This window comes from Lepisosteus oculatus, chromosome 5, assembly GCF_040954835.1.
Source record: "Lepisosteus oculatus isolate fLepOcu1 chromosome 5, fLepOcu1.hap2, whole genome shotgun sequence".
NCBI classification, from domain to species: Eukaryota; Metazoa; Chordata; class Actinopteri; order Semionotiformes; family Lepisosteidae; genus Lepisosteus; species Lepisosteus oculatus.
Genome location: NC_090700.1, coordinates 35,551,703 through 35,572,219, shown reverse-complemented (window position 1 = coordinate 35,572,219; position 20,517 = coordinate 35,551,703). Strand labels below are relative to the sequence as shown.

The following is a 20,517-nucleotide window of genomic DNA, read 5'->3' as shown; positions in this document are numbered from 1 at the left end:
TTGGAGGGGAGACCTCAGGACCTGTTGACAACCCACACAGCCTCTATGCAGACAGGCCTCCTAGACCACAACTGCCACAGGACCCCACAACTATGGCTATATCCCATTCTGAAGAAAGCATGGCTTTATCCTTTATCAGTTCCTCTACATCATTCTTCACAAGTTCTTATGCAATAAAAATGCCCCTAATCCAACGATTAAGCACATCACATTGCATAAGAACCTTTTGTAAATAAAGCCCACAGTCTTTAAAAAACACAGTGAAAGACTTCTGGCTCTCTCATTCTCTAAAGATAACAAAAGAATTCATGGCAACTAGAGATGTTATTGTCCCTGGCAGTATAGGTCCAGATGAACAGGCAACATGTTCAACATGCAGTGCATAGAAGCAGTTCTGAATGACAATTAAGACGAGATCATCAGGCTGCGTTTTACAGACATTATTCTATTTATCCTTTTCTTCCATATAATTTGTTCTTCATTTCTAAACCTCCACTTTGCTACTGTAGCTCTGCACAGTTGTCCCAGTCGGTCCACAATTCTCTTCTTCTAATTTAGGAAACTATTAAAAAAATATGTAGAGATGAGACAGTCATCGATCAGGTACTGTATATGAACTTATGACAATAATGTTAACAGAGCTCCAGAAAGCATATTCCCCCTGCTCAGTGCTTTCTTGACCATGTGCATCAACCTAAAGACTTGGCCAGAGGGAGAGAGATAGCTCAGAATAGAGCTCAAAGAAAAAGTGACATTTGTGAACTGAGCGCTGCAGTGAGTACTATCAGAGCAGCTAGATAAAACTGTAGAAGAGAAAATAATACACAACACAAGTTCAACTTAAACTTGTACACTGCTACACAACAGGGCATAAGGATGTTTAGGAAATCCCACATGTGCATTTCCTAGTGTCGAATTTTCAGACGGTATGAGTGAACTACAGGAGAGAGAAGAAAATCACAAGGAGGGAATGTGCCCCTGTGTCTGCATGGGTTTCCTCCCTTCTCCCAAAGTATGCTGGCGAAGTTAGTGTGTGGAAAGTTCTACACATTGGGTCATCCAGAGTGTTGACCCACTTTGCATCCCTTGCCCTCTCTCCCACTGTGAAGATGTTCTGGAATAAATCCCACACCCTCAATTTTTGCAACAAACATGTGAAAGATTTATTCCAAAATTACTGGAGTATTTACTGGAGTTTACAACTTGTTTAAGAAGGGCTTTCACCATCTGTATTTCCATCAAAGAATAAATACATGTACTGTAGTGAACAGATTTTTCCTCAGCTTTCATTGCTATGTATCCCTCTATCCCATCACAACTGTCCAGAATGTGCCTGCCTCACTCTCCTTCTAACAGACCAGAGCTATGTTTTGATGTAAATAGGACACCTTCGCTTGAATTTGGAAAAGGCTGTTATGAGTTTTGATTCTGAAGCACCCCCGAATGCTGTAGTTCCACTAACATTTGAGGTTTTCAGCAGCAGATTTAGAAATTAGAAAAAGAAAAACAACAACAAGTAAACAGAGGGAGCCCTGAGTGTCAAGAATAGAAATTCCTCGCCTGTCTCCTCTGGCTTCATCAGAGGGATGTCGAGTGCAGGGGTGATCCAGCTGTGATCCCTGTGAAATCTTATTAAGCCCTGCTAAATTGGAGAGAATAGACTTGGGCTTGGACGGAATTTGGGAGAAATTGAATTGAGGTGGTACGAGGGGAATGTTGATTCCCAGTCTGTGGAAGCCAGCATGTTTGCAGAGCCTTTGTAACTTTTAATCACAGATTCCATACGAGAAGGTGGGGGGTGGAGGGGAGGGGAAGAGAGTTCTACAGTACGTGTACAGCAAAGCAAATGTCTCACTTTGAGAGTAGCTGAACGTGCATTGTCCACTGAGTATCAGTTATTAATCCGATACCTTGTCCAAGACAACCTATAAAAACATCACAATTTCCCCAAAGGTAAGTTACAATAAGGCTCCATGTTATATGTTAGCACCCACATAACCTGCTCAACCCCAGTGTGATCTGTTTCTCTCACATATTTACGACAACTCCAATATTTATACTGCTTGACCTTGTTCTGAAGGAATATCCTTCACTGATGCCTTTGCCCATATTTTTGTCATTTTTATTATTGGAATCCATTTTAACTAACTTATTTTATCTGTTACCACATCGGCACTGTGTAGTGTACAGTAGACTCTGCAGTTTTTCAGAGTAACCAAAACTGTGACACTCAGTGAAGGTAAATTGCAAGCTGAAAAAAAAACAGGCTAACGCGATGGACAGACATGCATAGTTTAATTGAGGATCACAGGACAGCCCTCCATCATCCTTTCTGGCCAGAGCAATCAGAATTTTGAAAGAATACATACTTTGCAAGTTTTTCTTGCTGCCTATAGCAATGGAACCCCGAAGAGATGGGTGTCTCCTGTTATTTTAACCACTGAGTTTATATTGTACGTACATTTGAATGGTAACAATGCATGTCAAGTGTAATTTAAATACATAGGCCTTTGCTTCTTTTTTTCATTTTTTCTGTGTTGCTTGTAATACTGGTGGGTAGGGATGGCAGCATTATGTGCCCTGGACTCATGAAGCTTTAATGCCTGGTGGCACCCCAGAGTGATAAACTTACTCATCCACAGGCTGGGATTCACAAGGTGTGCTTGCAGGTTTATTGTGACATTAGACAAAGTCCCCTTAGATTCTTCTGATGCTCTTATAGATCTTTAAATGGGCAATCCTGAGGTCTGTCTATCAGGGTGGAAACTAGCTCTATGAAAAGGAATACTCTTATGACATTAGGCAGCAGGAGGAAGAGCTAACATACATTTACACAGCAGGTTATACAAAATGTTATGAAGGGTAGGGGGGTATTTTTGGACCTCTTCTGAGGAATATGAATCACTCATATATTTCATATAGAATATGTTTTCTCTCTTCCTCGCTCTGGCTAGAGCTGTCTGACCTTATTTATAGATAAACACCTCATTTCTACAGACAGGTAAAAAAGCAGAACTCTTTGCCTCTGCGGTTTTATCTCTGGCAATTTTATGTCTGCCAAATTTTATGTAGTATTAAGAAGCCCAAAGCCTAAGCTCATGGTAGTACAGTACATGTCACAGCGAGAGCAGGCATACCAGCCATCTGTTGTGCGATAAATCACACTTTTTTATGATGTCCTAAACATTATAAATGCTCACATGCAGCTCCTACAGACTTTGCATGGACCTTTGGAAACATAGGCTGTTCATTTATAAAGAGAACTATGGAGCTGGTATCTACAGTTACAGGGCCTAATGCAGCACATGTTACAATTCTAAAGCACAGTGAAGATAAAGGAAGGGCTGGGAGAACACGATTATGATTACAGGGAAGCAGTAATCATAATACCCACAAAAGGAATGCCAGAGTGCCCCTCTATATTTCATATACAGTACATCTCCTAATGGCAGCAGTTGCAGCAGCTTCTTTTTTAAGATGAGAAACCTGGACAGAGGGATTACATGCTGACAGATGTAAAAAAATAAACAGAACAGACAGCACAATGGCAGTATACATGGGATTATTTAATCATTCTATTATATATCCACTCACTGGTATTATTAAGATCAATATGTGCATCCACAAAGCAGTTAGTTTCATTTGTGTCTTACCTATTGTGGATCATCAGCATTGTCCTTGGCTCCTGTCCCTCCCACCATTTTGAATCCGATTACAGAACCTGCTTCACCTGTGGTCTAAATGGAGGCTCACCTGTCCATCAAGAGGAGTTGGGGGAGGGGCTTAGGGTATTGAACCTGGATCTCACTGTGTAACAGTTGTTCTGGTCTTAGTCCTTGTAATCAGGTCTGTGTACTGTTACATTCAGTAGTTAGGTGGTACTGTAGTAGGCCAGTGTCTTTAAAACTAGTGGTTGGACAGTCCCTGGAAAAAACGGGACACAGGTTATTCTTTAAATATTACTTATTTTTCTGTTTTATGCTTTCTTTCAGCACTTTTTGATTAAATGCTGATTTTGCACATTATTTTTATATCTGCCATATGTTTATGACTTCTGTGGCCAACATTGGACTTGGACTGCCAGGCTGTTTAGACACAATATATGTGTGGATTCTGCAGGGTCTGATGCAGCTGATCATGCTTTTTTTTTTTTACAATAGCAATGGAAGTTGCAGGGAAAATTACACAAATCTGCAATGCTGTGGAGGGTGTAATGAAGTACTGTTAGACTCTGTAATATGTAGATTTACAGAGTGGTATTCCATCAGTTCTTAACAAGACAGTGACCAAGACTCTGGCTTTCCAGGGCAACATAAGCATTCCTTTTGGGTTTCTTAAAAAGTTACCTGAGCAAGTACAGTGTATCAATTTAAATTTTTACTGTGCATATAGTTAGGCTCTCAGATTTATTTTTCACTAAGCAAAAACAAAATAAAAGGAAAGTATATTTCCTAATGTCAGTTTCCCAGAGTCTAGGACAACTGTTCTTTTTCAATTTGGTATTGCATAGCATAGGTAAAAATGCTTTCATTGTAGAAAAATCATAATTAATAAAGTCATAATTTGGTAGTGACAATGCAAAGATGTTAGGATGTGTTGGAAGTTGTTACACTGACAATATTCCACACAAAACATTTGACACAAGAGTTCTTTTATAGTGGACAGTGTTGGCAGCATGCATCATCTGATCCAATTTTTGTAATTTCCATAATCATTTGGAAAGGCACTCTACTGACAAAGTCAGAGTGCCATCTTACCTCCTTGATACAGTGTTGGCAGGTCTTCTATGAAAATTATATCCATTACAGAACACTTTGTTTTGTAAATAATCTGTAACTAAAGTAGTGACTCCAAATCAGTAACATAATCATGTTAAATCTGGACAGTACTTTAACAACAATAGCTGAGTCAAATAGTACTGTACCTTCTACATTGTATTTTAGACAATTTAGTATGGAACACTGTTTAAAGCTGAGAAATGTATTCATGGCACATACAGTTAAATAGTGATCAATAGTGACTAAGATAAATTGGTTTTATTGTCATACATATTTAAAGAGCCAAGCAATGCAATTCTCAGTCTTGCAGTTAGGCATTTAAAATGCACAGCAAACTATTACTATTAATTATAGCAGGGGAACCAATGTATACTTTTTGAAAATTGTGCATATGTTTTCACAGTGGCCTAAATTATTCAAGCATTTTCTGCCAATATGACATTAGCTTTTTTCTCAAGGCTATAACCATCCATACAAACTGTTAATTAATCCAGGGATCTCATTTTTTGGAAAAAGCCAGGGTATCAGTTCCAACAACATTGCTGGAAAGCTTGTTCAAAACTTCCACAACCCTTTGAGTATAAAGTACCTTCTTGAGCTTTTAATTTCTCTTATCTTGGAACACATTAAACACATTAACTAAGCACCTAAAAGTATTCTTGTGGGACAGGTTAGGGTTCTCCAATGCACTTCCAAAAAAGATAAAAATCTGAATAACTGAACCCATTTTTGGTAAGTCTGCATGTAATTGAATTGAATTGTTGTAAGGAACTACCAGTAAGTTCCAACACAATCCATAAACTATCCCTGTAAAATGCAGTTCTCTATAAATGATCTAGAAATCATAAAGCAATCTCTTAATCATTGCAAGTATTGGTGCACAGAATATTCACCTGACATAAGTAACTGGAATACATTACATTTATTAGAATTGCAGTCTGAGCTGACAACTGTGACTTGTATTCCCTAACTCTCCAGCACAGCTGGTGGAGTGGCAGCAAAGAGACTAATGTGCTGATCAATGGAATGACAGAGAGCTGGGTCCTTCACCCAGTGATCAACACCATCAAGAAAACCATACAGTCTCCACTGAAAACATTTTAATCAAACATGAAAGACTGGCTTTCTAAGGTCAGGATGTTTTAACATCAGTTAAATTCTAGTATTATTTTTAGCACTTTAAATACAACATCTCTGTAGTATACAGTGTACAAGTATCTCTCAGGTTAAGCATACAATGTGTACGATTAGAGAAGAGGTGCCCTGCAGACGTCAGACCATACAATAAGTTTGGATTCCTTTGTAATTACTGCCTAGTCAACTAAAACCTTGATTAATTAAACTATGCAAACAGCAGATAAGGCATTATCAGGAGACTGCTTTATTAATAACATTTTTAAAATAAGATAAAGTTTATTTAACCAGCATTTCATCTTCAACAGGGAATTTTGTACAGATTTATTGCCAGAGTAGAATAATAAGCAAGGCACACAAAAAAACGCAATATTCCCATTGTAGCAGCATACAGCTTCTTCTACTTCAGCCCAAAAGAACAACAATCAAAAGATTAAGAAAAAAAAACAGCCACATGCTGTGATGGATTATATAATGAAAGCCAGGCCTTTAGGACTCATGGTCTAGCAAGGCTTGTGATCTATAATGAGCCTTCATGTTTATTAAGAGTGTTCGGTTCCTCCTCACAAGGGGACAATTCCTTCGGCTCTGCGGGTTTGGCTCTTGCTTAGTCTGTGTGGATAGGGTTTGCTCTAATGAGTGACTGAGAAGCTTGGGTCTGACCAGGCGAGCTAGCTGGCTTTTAAATAAACCTGGTGTCAGCAGTGGTGAATAAAACGAGCAATGCTGACATCTAGCAAAAAAACTCACCAAAACTGGGCCAAACCCTAACTGGACCAAAACATCAAGCATGTTGATCCACATTCATGTCTGAGTCATATCACTAGCCAAGTGTGACAGGATTCCCCAAGTGGCATTGCCTCTTGATTGGGATTAATCATCCAGGTCTCTCTCGTTTTGCCAACGAACAATACCCATGTCACTTGAGCCAGCAGCTACAGTATATCACCCAGCAACTGGCAACTGAAGCTAAGCAGGCTAAGAGAGCACTCACCCTGAGGTGGACATGGGTCCTAATGCTGCAGTATAGTGATGGAAACACTGTACTTTAAAAAAAAGGAGCTGTGCTTAGGATGAAATGCACAGTCCAACTGAAGTCCAGACTCAGTGCACATTAAAAATCAAAGTGTTCTCAGAAAGAAAAGGTGTGTTAACCCTGGTGTCCTGGTCAAAATTACCCCTGTCCTTTACCAATCATGGCCTCCTAATAATCCCCATCTATGAATTGACTGCATTACTGTATTCTCCTCCCAACTGATAGCTAATTTGTGGGGACATACTGCCACACTTTGGCATTAACCAGGTGGATGCTACACATTGGTAGTGGTAGAGTGGACCCATTACCTGCACAGAGCTTTGAGTGGAGTTTCCAGAAAAGCACTATACAGGATACTGTAAGTGTAAGGAATTATTATTATTACTTGCAGTGACGTGTCACCCCTCCAACCTCACCTACCAGTCACTGTGGAGCTCGCAGTGTGTCAAAAGAAGAATCACACTAAAAGTGGACATACTGGAAGAACATTCTGTATGTTAATGTCTACTAAACTCCAGAGCACAAAAGGAGTCATTTCCACTGAGCAGAGTCCTAAAACAACTGGGGAATTCAAGACTGAGTGGGTACAGTACAAAACACTGGCAGTTAGATCGTTGTGTGTGTGCTGTGAAAGGACAAAGCAAATGGATGAAGCTGTGACTTGGTGCTTTCTTCAGTGCGCAGGTCTGTACTAAGGAAGGCAGGTATTTGTGACTGTGTTCCCAGTCTGAAAGCAAAAGGGCACAGGAAAGCTTTGAAAACAGCACAGAGAGTGCAGGAAGGTGGTGAGTGTAATTGGAAGAGGGAATAAGTTACCTAGGCTTTAATGAATACGAAAAGCCCAAGATATCCCTGTTGTTTACAGGAGCTCTCTGCCCAAGACAGATGCAGTGAATGAAACCCTGTAATAAAGACACAAGAGGGAATCACTGTCTGTCTGTGCAATCTGAAATGTCTGAAATTTCTATCACGCTCTCTTGATATTATTGTGAGTTGTTTTTTCTCTTGTCCTTTCATTTGAATAGCTGGCAGTCTCTGATGTGTAGGGTTATTATCTTTTAAGTTTAGCCTGCTGAACTTTTGGCAAATTTCTTCTTTTAAAAGATGATAATGTGCCACTCAGTGCTTCCCTTGTTGAAAGAGAAGCCAGCCACAGGTAAGGCAATTATAAAGGAGCAAGGAGAAGAAAGGAGGAAATCTAGTGAGCTCCTAATGAGAGTAGACAGTAGAGGGATGGCGAAGGCTTATAGCACTGCAGGACCAGGGTGTGCAAGTGTCATAGAGAGAACAGAGAAAGAGTCCAAGAGAGAAAAGTTATACAGATGCAGAATGTCTGGGAAAGGAAGTCAGAGACAATGTAGAGTCCATGTGAAGAGTCCACAACTATACTGTACAAGTATATAATTACCACTATAGTTTTTGCAGATAAAAGGGAGCTCCTTTTGACTCATGTTTTGTTTAAATTGCCTTATTTACATTTGTTCAAGTGAAAATAAAAACATTCAGTTTGACACTGACAGTCAGAATCATCTGCATCTGAAAAGGATATATTTGCAGAATAATTCAAATGATAATTTTGTTGGAGGTGATCTCCAACTCTGGAGACAGTCTTCGATGAGGCGAGGTGAAACGCATGCACTGGAATGCAACAAAGCGTGAACGCAACACAGGACAGTTAAAGTAAGCAACAGTGTTCTTCTTAAGGACAAATTAAAACACCATAATAAACAGCAGGGAAGGGACCCCTCTTGAGAACTGGTAAATGCAGAGAAAAAGCTTACTTGACTACTTGACTATCCTGTCTGTCACATAACCTGGAGTTTGTAAAAAAGAAGAGTATTGTACAGTATAATTAATTAATAGGCCTGTAAATAAGCATATATATATTAATCCCTCTTTAATACTGCCTCTTTCATGATACAACCCCCTTCCCACTTTATTACTAATTTTAATGCCTGTTGATATGTGGAGATATGTTGTCTGTAGCGTTGATGTTTTATTTGGCAGATCTGAATAAAATGGAAAACAACACAGCAGCAAGGAAAAAACACAGTTATTTATTTTCAGTATGGGAAAAAATAGACTAAAACAGAGCAAAATACACACAACACATGACACTTCAATCACACCATAACTGGTAAGCAGCTTAGTACATAGTTGCACACACAAAGTCTTTCACATTCATGTGTCTTCTACCAATTGGTCAGCTGACTGAGAGGTGCAGGTCATTCCCAACAGCTGTTTAGAAAATGTAGTTCAAACAAGAGCTGCCATCTTGTCTGAACATGCTGTCCTATAACACTAGCAATAACATTTGCATATTTAATAATTGTTAGTTCTGGCTAAATTAATTCAAATCTATGCTCATGTATTACTCCACAGAGAAATACACAGCTGTGCCACTGCAAAATATGCTGTACATCTAAGCTCTTATTGATGGTGTACAACATGACAGTAAAGTGTGCTTCAGAGATGGTCTAAGAGATGGAGCACTTCAGAATACAGTTCTTACTATAATAAGTCAATTCCTTGCACTTCTGATATTATTTGCAAGATTATGATAGCCTAAATATGCTTAGTGATCTTTGTGATTTAGACTTTGTATTATGCGTGGGATTGTAGAGCTGCTGCAGGCTGATAATTTGGAACTAGACAACATGCAGGGAGAAAAAAATTGTATTCTGTTCTGAGTCACAATCCAGAAGAATCTTCTTGATGCAAAGATTGGTGAAAAATATTCCATCTAAATTTACTATATTGCCTTTGAGTATCTCTTTTTTGATGCACAGACATCAATTTACAAAGCATATGATTGTCCTTTACAAAGGGTGAGCTGCACACACTGACGGGAGAGTTGGTTCGGCTGCACAAACAGTATTATTTCTTCTCCTCTGCACCTTCTTCTGTAAACCGCAAAGAGATAATCTACAGTATGTAAATTCTTTGCAGCCGCTATACAGCAATAAGAAGATGAGTGAAAATTGTCCTGCGAAGACCTTGGTAATTCGAGAAAAAAAACATACAGAAAGGCTGAGCTCTCAGGCGTTGGACTTGAAAATAGCACTAATGTTAATAAACGGAAGATTATGCATGCTGAGGTCTGCTATAAACTAGCAGATAAGGCCGCATAATGGGATGATTTAGCAAAGTAAGACATGCAAAAACAAAAGGGCAATAAACAGGAAGAAGAAACAAAACTAGAAGGACAGAAAGATGCTGAAGAAGATGGTGGAGAAAAAGCAGAGAATGATGGAGAAGAGATACAAGGAGAGAATGAAAAGGGAGAAACAGGTGATAAAGAAGACAATGATGGGGATGAATATGATGGAGAAGAGTGACTAGAAGATAATAGAGAAACAGAACAAGGTGATGGAGAAGAGCAACAAGAAACAGAAGCAAGTGAAGAAGACAACGATGGGGACGATGAAAGAGGAACATAAAGAAGATGATGATGGTAATGGATATGCTAGACAGGAGTAATGGGAAGATGAAGGGGAAACAATGGGCTTGATGAAGAAGACGATGGAGAAGAGTGACAGGAAAGAGAGAAGCAGAAGAGGATGATGATGAAGATAAAGGAGAAAAGTTCAAAAAGAAAAAAAAGAAGGAGAGAACTAGTAGAACTAGAATGAGAAAACCAGGAGGAGGAAGCAGATCAAGAATAAAAAGTGTTGCCTCAGCTGACGCAGATAAGCAAAAAGTTGTTCAGGCTGACAGCTGGATGTAAAGTGAAACTGCAGAAAGAAGCTTCAGGGTTCAACCTCCAGTACCTGTGTCTACATGCAACTTCTGCTGAGCGTGGAGGTGGTCAGGACGCATGTCCTGACTCCCCTCCATTGTCAGAACTTAATTTCCAATATCAGTTGGCAGGGCTCAAGGAAAGTATACTGTACGCTAAGCAATTTAACAACTGAAAGAACTCCTCAAAAAGAGGCTCCACCACTTTACTGGAGAGCTTTTGGTTTGCCTTACTTTGGGAAAGGTGAGGGTCCCATCTCTCCACAGAAAAATGGCTTCATCACCAAAGATCACATATCCTAGAATATGTATTTTGTACTGTTGAAGATCACATGGATAGACTTCTTTACTGATTTTTACAGAGTGACTGAATCCCTTTCAATTACACTATGAGCCTTATAAAGAGGGAGGGCAAGAGCTCAATGAGCCATTTATTCTGAAACATAAATCCCAACATTTATATATACAGTTCAGCCCACTTAGCTGCCTAATGAGTTGTCTAGCTCAGCAGTCTTGCAGCGTCCCAAAGTATTTTAACAGTTAAAGTCCCATGAAATGAAAACAGACCATCTCAACCACCATTTCTCCCAGTGCCCTCGGAAAAAGTTGTGCACACAGGGAAAAAAATAGAAAGTTTGGTACTGATGTCATTAAAGGAAAATAACATTATTTAAAAAAAACCCTCATCTCCCCTAGGCTGGCATTTCTTTGAAGGCTCCTATTAATATTTCTTGTCCATATGTGAACCTGTGCTCTTACAGGTTTCTCAAAGGCTGCTCAGCAGGCATGACATGCCCTTTAAAATCGGCCCTCCTTTGATCAACACGACCTCAACTGGAAGAAAGCCAGAGGTGGACTGCTAACTAATTGGGGATTATGGAAATTAGCCTTAATCTGAGGTCTCTTGGGCTGGTACCTCACTTCAATCAAATGACAGGAATTACAGGCATGCACCAGCAGTCAGGAGCTGTATATCACTGCTGTGGTAAGATCCTGACAAGCCATGTCTTATGTGAAGAGTGACCATGTTGCTGTAGAAGCCTCCAGTTTGTTTAATCTCAACCATGCACCTTTATGTTACACAGCAGGAGACTCATTCTCCAAATACACTATGAAATGCAGAAGTCTGCTGGAGAAAGCCTGCAGTGCTCTGCTGGTCCCCGACAGCCAGGAGCGAATCCACAGGAGACGCTGAAACTGTGAGGGCTGGCGAACAAACAGACAAACAAATTGAATGAATAAAGCAGCCAAGCAGTCACCTTCCTGCAGGTGAAAAGAGTTCATACTTTATACATCTGCCAATGCAATATCTAATACAGCAGTCAGGCAACAACACAGAATAAATAATAATAGTTTTATTACTTTATCACATCCCATCTAATCAGGTGTACAGAGATATCTTTATTAAGAAAGTGTATTTTTTCTAAAAGGTTAATTAATACGTTTGGTTGTGCCTGGATTAGAGGTTGCAAAGGTATGTTCTGCGTCGTGGGTTTGGTCCATTCAGGAATGCCAAGTGCATATTTAAGGCTACAGATCATTGAGAATTTTCCTTAGAATGAAAATGTTTAGAAAACAATTAAATCTGATTACATTACATTTGAATTAAGTTTTGGAATCCTGAAAAGGGCTTGCCGAGACAAGCTCCTGCCCTAGTTTCTCTATTGGATAAAATGGAAGAGATGGATCGAATCCTGAAAAGGTATTAAATGTTGTGTATGTGCACTTGATCTTCCTTGTTCATGTGAATCAATAGTCCTGCAGAACAGCCCTTCCTAACCTAGTCTCTGCCTATGACTTGTGTCCATCCTAGATGTGGTGTTAGCAGAGCTTAATTCATATCCAACACAGATAAAGAGCTTAGTGTTTTAATGTTACCTTGTATTAACAGAGGCATATTATTTTAGCTGGTTTTACTGCTCCAATAATCTAGGCAGTTTATTGTGGAGTTAAATCACAGTCAGAAAGAATCAGGATCCTTCATAAAAAGCATCCAGCAACATTATCTGGCTTGTATCTAATGACAGTTCTAATCATCCACACCACTCCAACAAATAAATACATCCATTTCATCTGCAATTACCAACATTTTTTTCACTTGATTAGTAATTGTACTTCAAATTAATTGCTAGTCAGTTTGGCTAATTGCAAGTGTAATTGAGCAAAACCTTGGGATATTTTAGGCACAAGTTGTTTTTGAGCTCCAAAGTGAAAGCCGTACTTCAATTGCACTGTCTGTCCGCCTGATTACCGAAGACCCAGGCCAGATAAACCGAAAGAAAGATACTTGCAGTAAAGCTCTTCCAAATTAAACATCTGGGCAGAGAGGTGGAGAGGATCTGCAGGGCAGAGGGAGAAAAAAAGACAAAAGAAGGAAAATAAGGTGTCATTCTGATTATGGCATTGCATGGAGCACTTATCTCCTCTCCTCCATTGCAGGCGGGGTGCTGTTTGTCCTTGTAATGTGAAGGTCACCATTGCCAAGAAGAAAGATGTCACTGATTTTTTGACATCCGTGGTTCCAGCTCAGCCCAAAGATAACCGTCCTCCAGCCTGAACAAGGTCACCCTAATTGTTCCCCTGTGCGAAGGCAAGGCCTGGGCTGGAGCCTATTTTAGAAAGGCTGATAGAATTTCGCAGCTCAGTGGCTCAGATAATCCCAAAGGTCTTAGAAACAAATACAGCTATAATAAGGTGCTGTAATGTGTTTGAAAGTTACTTGACATACGAAAAAAAGAAGAAGAAAAAAAAAGAAAAACTTTTGAACCAGGCTTTTATTCTTATTTATGACCTCGCGTCGGCTGAGATTGTATCGTGAGGTCGCTTGGGTGTTTGTGTTTCGCGTCTGTTAAAAAAAAAGTCAAAAATTGATTTGGTCTTGTTTTTGTTTTTGAATACTTTTTCTTGTTTTTCTTTGGTTTTGCGAAGGGGGGCATGTGCGTCGATATTGCTTACAGAGCAAAATCAAACACAAAAAGATAAGCCAAACAATAAAAAATGGGCTGTCTTCTGTAGTCCCACATGCGCAGACAGGGAGATAACACTCGATCAACACAGTATCAGGCAGACATTTGAAATACACCGTGCCTAGGGGCGGACATACTAAAATGATTGTTTCGAATTGAAACTCAGAGGGTCAGACTGTGGAATACCATCAGTAAACAATACCAACTGTTTCTCAATAGATTCTCCCTCAGTCAGGCTCTAATGTGCCACCTGTGAAATCTGATGTCTGGTTTGTTAAGTCAATGTCAATCACCTGATTCCTCAAATGCCTCACAGCAGTGATTATTTTTATCTTCAAAAAGGTGTAAGTGCCTTTTACATCTCACGATCTGAAAGTTTTTTACCAACGTCACATAACTGCTGCTCACTTTTCATATGGGAATCCAATCAAATACCACCAGTCATAGGTGATATTGTATAAATACTCTTGGCTCGTCATTGAAGACTGACCTTAACATGTTGGTTTGGACAGGACTTTGCCTTTAGAAGAGATCTGGAAAGCAACCTCCCACTGATAAAAGTTACATTTTAACGGACTGGAAAATGCACATACACTTTAAATGAGTCATGGGGTAGGTCTTTAAATGTTTAGAATTTCAGAGGCACTTCTATTATAATACTGTTATTCCCTTGAGCATTTATAGGTATTTCAAGATTGCATTTTGAAATAAATCCTTCAAGATTTATTATAAGCACCACAGATATAATCTTTTCCTATGTTTAAAATTTACCAAATGTTTTCTTAAGCCATAGCTTTTTTTCCTGAACTGTTAATTAATTTATTAATGTATATTTATTTTCATAAAGGCTGTAAAATTAATAGTCTGTTTTGCTGTTGTTATTGATGTTTTTTTTTCTAAATCTGTATTAGTGATATAAATCTCATTCTTTTTTTTAAATGTTCCCAAAAGATATTTCTCTGCTGCCTTTGAAACCACCTAATGTATATTTATTATGACATACTATTTTATTTTTTATGGACTGCTTTTTTTAACTGGGTGACTATAAACCTAATACTGTATCTCCCAGCAAAAATGCACACTTGGGCCCTATGTGGGCACATAGTTGACACCATGGGAATGTTCTGCCCATGAAAAAAAGTAGTTCAAGATGTTCTAATATGGTTATTCATAATATAACTATATTTATGATGATATTAGGAACTGTGCATTTTATCACACAGACTGAATAGATAACATTGCTGAGCCATATGCAATAGAATACACAACATTCTGATTGTTTGACAGATACATTACTGCCCATGTTCATCTTTTTTTTTATAAAACCGCTTGTCTGTATCACCAGTCATGACAAGTGTGTATCATAATTTACAGATAGCTGCTGTGGTGCCCACATGCTCTTAATGTCATCCGCCTGCTAAGGCAGAGATGACAGGCAATGGTCATAAGGTCAGTGGGTTAGAAAGAATTGCTCGAGCGAATAACAGTATGAGATCTTCTAGTTAAAAAAATATTTGATTTAGTTTATGCTTTCTAAGGGTATTATTGAACTTCATAGTGCCTTAACAGCCCCTGTAAATACAAGCAAAAGAGATGTGTTGAGGTTCCTGGGAAAAGGAGGTATATAGAAGTCTCTTTCCTGGTATTGATGGAAGAGGTGTTCTCACCTTCTTAATATCATATTCAGTTCTGAATCCCTGCCTTATTCTGCATCCACTTGTTTGCCTTCAACCTGTAAAATGCACCTATTTAATCCTTAATAGATGTGTTTGAAAAGGAAGTGTGTATCTCTGCTTACCTTTGGGGTAGTATAAAAGCAATGGAGGTATTTTTAAACAATGTATATTATTATGTGGTGTCATTCATTAGGTTGAATGGAGTCTCTAGATTATGTGCTTATGTGCAGCAATCAACTGGCACCCTGGGTGGAGTGTAGTCCGGGGGTCTGCAACTCATTTCCTGAGAGACCTAGTGTCTTATGATCCCACTGATATTCTCAGTTGCATAGTTGGTCTAATTATTTAATTAGCTGTATAACTGTAATACTTCTAACCTGGCTTCCATGTGATTTATAGGTAACTATGCCTTTAATGACATGAATATCCTGTGTAATCAACTGTAAAAGACTTTAAGAAAAATCCTATACATGTTTAATTTGGAAAATCATTAGGTCAATTGTTTAATTGACCGCTCAGGTCGGAACCAATTCCAGATGACAAGGCCCTTGTGGAACTGAGCTGCAGACCCCTGGTGTAGCATTGTGTTTCTGGAATTGGTTTGGGACACCACCATGTTCATCAGGAATAACCAGCTTTCTGATAAGAGTGGACTATTTAAAGAAAACTGTCAATGCTAAAGTTTTGTCAGATGGATTTACCTGGGGGCTGAAAGAGAGTGGGTATGATAAGTTGACATGAGAATTTTGGTGGGACTGAGAAGCTTGAGTCCCAGTATTAAAGTTTAAGAGAGACTTTGTGAGAAAATGGTGCCATGACTATAGAAACGTTAATGTTGTCTTGGGGTACAATTTGTGAGGTGGAAGGCGGACAGTTTTAAGGGAATGGATTGGCAACAGAGAGAGGATAGATAGACATGACTAATAGCATCAACAAACCAAGTCTGTAAGAACAAACAAGCCTTTTGGGATTTGGGGTCTTCATTCACATGTGTCAAACCTGTGCACTGCAATGATGTGTGAACTTTAAATTCTCAACATCAGCCTTTGCATCTCACAGAAAGAGGAGAAGCAGCAGGATGTTAAATTAGTGTTATGAGAGAAATTAGAAGCATTGTAATGAATTCAACAATAGCACACTTCCATGAACTTTTAAATACTACAAATCCTGAAGATGCTGTTCTGAACGTTGGCTGACATCATCTGTTACTTGCCAAGATTCTCAACTCTCTTTCAGATGCTGACAAGAGAGGCTTAGGGACTCTGAGATGGTATCAGCATGAAATTGTATGGCTGGGAAGTTCACACAAAAGGGTGGGTAAGCAGAAGGATGGAATCCTAAGGGCTTTGAGGAAGCAGCACTCGCTTTTTTTTTTCAGAGCAATCCAATTGTTAACAGAATTCAAACAACATGGACAACTAAAAAAAAGCAACACACTTCAATAGAAAATGACAGCTTTGTGTAATTCTGTAAAAAACATATACATCACAATATGCATTCGAGTTGTATTGCCTGTGTTAAGTATTCTGTCTGTTACAAAGCTACTCACACTTCAATATGTGTCTATCAGAAAGAGGGGAAGCAAGAAACTCTGTGGGTATTAGTCTTCGCCTCTTGAGATCATGTTTTTTTCCCTTTACTGTATCTATTTATAAATATAGAGTAGTTGTAAAAATATGTGTGAATGTTGGCAGTTCGGTTATACACATAGCCGCCTACTGGCCCCACAACTTATTCAACTGATCTACTGTGGGGTCCTAGCCAGCACAGCTAAGCGAGAACATGTAATTGACATACACTTGGGAGCTATGCAAAGCCATTATTATTGGTCTAATTTTTTTTTCTGAAAACATTATACGTATACCAGCAGCCAGGCAGCTTTCAGTGGCATTTAGTGCTTCCCATAAAGAGCAGAGAAATGTATCACAGTTCAGTTATGAATGGGGGCAATCCTTTCGCAATCACACGGCTCTGAGCATGGCATAAAATAATTACAGCACACAGTATATATTCTGCCAGCTGTTCCTGACAGGTGTACCAAGGACAGGGTGTGGATGGGGTGTAATGTGCAGAGTCCAAGGATGCCTTCACACAGGAGCTGGGGCTTCTAGAACAGCAGCAGGTTCCTCTCTCTTTTTTCAGTGAGGAGTTAATTACACTCACCAATGAAGTCCACCCAGGTGCTAAATTCTTAATCACAAAATATACTTGTAACAAGTGTACTCAAGGACAGATGCATTGTTAAAATGATAAATAGAACAGTAAAGAATCCCAGATGGCACTTTATCATTTATTTTCTTTATAAATAATGAAGTAAATGAGTTATTAAAGGGTAATCAGAATGCAATTATATAATGATATGGTTTACTTCACAGAGAGCAGCCCTGTTTTTTTTTACGACACACGAGCTGAATGCACCGCCTCTCTCTGGATGTGCAGAGGTCTGCGTTGAGCTGTGTGTCATTAGTACTGTATGTGTGTACATTTGTGTGCATGATAAGAAGACGGTGTTAATGATAATGTATTTCCCCCTTCTAATGGGACAATTATTCCAAGGTTTAATGGTAAAATATACAATAAAGAAAATGGGAAAATCAATGTAAGAAACAATTTATAACTGATCTCTTTGTCAGACAGTATAAAGTTGCAGACTTGTGTGTTTGTGGGGGATATAAGTGAAAACAGTATGGTGCCCTTGCTTATTAATAGGCTAAGTGTTCATCTGAGGTGGAATCTGACACCTGCAAAGACTAGAATTGCAGCTCTCCTCACCTTATTAAATGAGCCCTCTTTCTTTATGTTATTCAGCAAGCTCTGCTGAGCTGCAAGCATGTTATCTTGGGAACCTCAAAACAAAGTTAAATCTAATTTTCAGGCTTTAATGGAGCTGAAGCAGGGAGAGCACAGTGACTAATTATCCTTTCACCTTCTCTGGGTGTTTTCTGCTTGGAAAAAACACAAATCTAAAACCATTATTAGTTAAGTTTACATCCTGAGTATCCTATGATTGTGGCATTGTGGACAAACACGAGAGATGCACGTTACATTCTGATGGAAGAGTCTCTTACAGTATTTGTTAGGATCTGTACTGATGTTATAGTCTTGCTGGTAATTTCCGTGATATTGCACTCAGGGAAGATCAGGAGACAGGAATGTGAGTACTGTACAGAAAAAAACCAATGTCCAAGTTTGACTCAAAAGATGCACAATTAAAGCTAAGCATGGTTACTGATTCATTTATCATGTACAATAGGTGCCCCTTTTTTATGAAAGATATGAAAATATAAATATGGAAGTGGCAGTATAATGTATTTATACTATTTAAACACATGGCTATTTCACATGGTTTCAGTTTCTTAAATGACAAATTAAAAAACACTTCCCTTGAAATGGACAACCACACTGTTTCAAAGACAGAGATTATGAGCTAAGACAAAGCAATCACTCATTGTTCACTGCAAACAGCGCCTACAGGGTTATTACAGAGAAACAAACGTCAGAGAGTGAGACTACTCATTTATAAGCTGTAAAATACCTTGAGAAAGAGAAGAAACACATTAATGAAACTGCATTCCTGTAGAGGGGCTATTTCAGCAGCTGCCAGTGGAGTCACTAAAAAAATCTTTCTGCCAGTCTTGAAACTAAAAACACCCCTCTCTAAACCTTCCATCCATTAATGGGATGGTGACATATATATGATAAATGTAAATGGAAGGGTGTTTAATTTCTTTCTGAAAACCTGATAAAGTGCACCTGGAAGGACAGATGTTAACAGGTTAATGTGAGGTTCCCTCCAGTCCTCAACACAGAGAGAAGGAGCCTGAACAGATTTACAGAAGCTCAAAGTGCCTCATCTAGTTGTGCATTTTTCGAATCCCCTCTCCACCAGCCCAATAAAGCTGTATGTGACTGATGAAATCCTGTTAGCCTGCACTGAGCAATCAGGCAGAGGAGCTGCTCAGTCCACTTGGGATGTCAATGCCAGGCCTGCGGTGTGCATTTAAGGCTGGTCTGAGAGAAAACAGCCCCCTGTTCAAGGATGTTATGCATGAAAAAAAACAGCTATGGAGCACAGCTGCGATTGAATTTTGTTATAACTCCCATACAGCACAGGAAACATTAGAATATTAGTAAGGCTGCAAACAAGAGAAAGCCATTTGGCCCATCTTCCCTTTTTGGCAGTTAGTAAATAATTGATCCAAGAATATCATCCAGCTGTTTATCGAAAGAAGCCAGGGTATTGGATTCAACAACATGGCTGGGTAGGTTAGTAGTGCTTCTTGTTATTAGACATATCCAGGACATAATTCACTTTAACTAATAATGATAAACTACTGCCTTTATTTCTAGAGATCATGAGATTGTGTACAACTTCCACTCTTACAAAATGAACAGAAAAACACCTAAAATGCAATGAGGAGATGGCCTCCCAAAACAAATATCCTAATCGAAAAACACCTAAGATATACTACAAGGTGTAGTATATCTTAATTTTATCCTCAAATAAAATTAAGATATTGTAACGCTTACGGCCGACAAGCACTGTGTGTAAGAGCCGGCGTACCAGAGCGGGTGACGTCACCGCCCTTCCCTGTGATAGCAGGACTACAGCTACTGGGCTGTAGAGAGATCTCTCTTTAGCTCACGGGGCTAGGTCGCTGCAGAGAGATGCGGAAGTCCCGGGTTCGAGCCTCAGTCGGGATGGGGCCGACCAGATGCGGCAAGGGCGCCCGCCTGAGCCCCCGTTGCGTTACATTGGTGTCAGAGTGGGATGAGATAGCCCTTCGCCGGGGACGGCGATTTAAGCGGGGGAGAGTGTAACGCTTACGGCCGACAGGCACTGTGTAAGAGCCGGCGTACCAGAGCGGGTGACGTCACCGCCCTTCCCTGTGATAGCAGGACCACAGATACTGGGCTGTGCGGAGATCTCTCTTTAGCTCACGGGGCTAGGTCGCTGCAGAGAGACGAGGAAGTCCCGGGTTCGAGCCTCCAGTCGGGATGGGGCCGACCAGATGCGGCAAGGGCGCCCGCCTGAGCCCCCGTTGCGTTACATTGGTGTCAGAAGCGGGGTGGGATAGCCCTTCGCCGGGGACGGCGATTTAAGCGGGGGAGAGTGTAACGCTTACAGCCGACAAGCACTGTGTGTAAGAGCCAGCGTACCAGAGCGGGTGACGTCACCGCCCTTCCCT

At 39.7% G+C, this 20,517-nt stretch overlaps 1 long non-coding RNA gene across 1 annotated transcript in view; it reads right to left on the bottom strand.

Annotated features, from left to right (window-relative positions):
• Window positions 1–12,702: 12,702 nt before the first annotated feature.
• LOC138239150 (uncharacterized) overlaps window positions 12,703–20,517 on the bottom strand; it is a 251,060-nt gene continuing 243,245 nt past the window's right edge. Inside the window, exon 6 of the long non-coding RNA XR_011189575.1 lies at window positions 12,703–13,025. This is a non-coding gene — a long non-coding RNA (uncharacterized lncRNA). The remainder of the gene's footprint in view (window positions 13,026–20,517) is intronic.